This window comes from Brassica oleracea, unplaced genomic scaffold, assembly GCF_000695525.1.
Source record: "Brassica oleracea var. oleracea cultivar TO1000 unplaced genomic scaffold, BOL UnpScaffold00746, whole genome shotgun sequence".
Taxonomy (NCBI): Eukaryota; Viridiplantae; Streptophyta; class Magnoliopsida; order Brassicales; family Brassicaceae; genus Brassica; species Brassica oleracea.
This window is the reverse complement of record NW_013617446.1, coordinates 34,105-35,514: the sequence shown is the minus strand read 5'-3', so window position 1 is coordinate 35,514 and position 1,410 is coordinate 34,105. Positions and strand designations below refer to the sequence as shown.

At 44.6% G+C, this 1,410-nt stretch overlaps 1 pseudogene; it reads left to right on the top strand.

The window, feature by feature from the left end:
* Positions 1–1,410, top strand: part of LOC106319978 — a 20,433-nt pseudogene that overhangs the window by 17,474 nt on the left and 1,549 nt on the right.

The following is a 1,410-nucleotide window of genomic DNA, read 5'->3' as shown; positions in this document are numbered from 1 at the left end:
GGAAGATATTACCGTCTCAGTTCGCCGTTGCGAATGGGCACTGTAGATACTCCATCTTATGTATGGACAAGTATATCTGCCGCGAGGAAGTTATTGCTTCTGGGAATTAGAAGTAAGGTGCACTCAGGGTACGAAATTAATGTGTGGGAAGATCCTTGGATCCCTACGATGCCAGCTAGGCCGGCGAGTGCCCGAGCTCCAGCAGTGAATCCTAAGATGCTTGTAAGCAGCCTTATTAATTCTGTCACCAAAGAGTGGGACACTCGATTACTGGAGCAATATGTAGCTCAAGAAGACATCCCGATGATTCAGAGTTTGGCCATTAGTCCTACTCATCGACGTGATACATTTTGCTGGAGTTACACAAAGACTGGACAATATACTGTCAAATCGGGATATTGGGTTGCGACAAACTTGATGAAAGATGAAGAGGAGTTAGAAGTTCTACAGCCGAGCATCATAAAACTTCAAGCCTTCGCTTGGAAGGTGAACGCACCACAAAAGATCTGCCATCTTATATGGCAACTAATATCTGGACAGCTAGCCATATCTGGACAGATAGCCGTAACAAGAAATCTGGTACGACGCAACATGAGATGTGACAATTACTGCCCAAGATGTGGAGCGCCAGAAGAGACCGTTACTCATGCTATCTTTGAGTGTCCACCGGCCTTACAAGCATGGGAGTTATCACAAACACCATCGAGCTCTGGAATCTTTCCTGTATCGAGTATTTACGCTAACATGGACTTCCTTTTTTGGAGGAAGAATGATATTCTGGAACCAGAAGAGGACAGAGACCCTTATCCTTGGATAATTTGGTTTATCTGGAAAGCTAGGAATGATAAGTTGTTTAGAGGCATAAACAGAGATCCATTGGAGCTAGTCAGGTATGCAGAGAGTGAGTGCCAAGATTGGTACAATGCAAGAGACTCGGTGCCGGTTATGCCAAATGTACAGACTATTGAAGAACCATAAGTCTTAAGCTTGGGTAATATCTGCACGGTGGATGGTTCATGGACTTCCACAGCTCAATTTAGTGGAATAGGATGGGTCTGGAAGGATGCAATGGGGGAAGATACAACTCATGGGGTCAAGGAACTTACGGAGGAGGGAGACATCGTTACACTCGGAACTGGAAGCTTTAAAGTGGGCAATGGAGAGCATGATACAACACTCGACTTGTCAAGAGTTTGGGACGGACTGCAAGGATCTGATAGCAATGATGGAACAGCCACAAGATTGGCCCAACTTCTCAACTGAGCTGGAAAACATTCAAACTCTTCGGTTGTGTTTTTCAGACTTCAAGATTACCTATATTCCGAGGACGCAGAATGAGATTGCCGATGCGCTTGCTAGAAATGCACGTTCTTTTCATAGATCATTATGTTTTATTGGTTGTTCTATTCC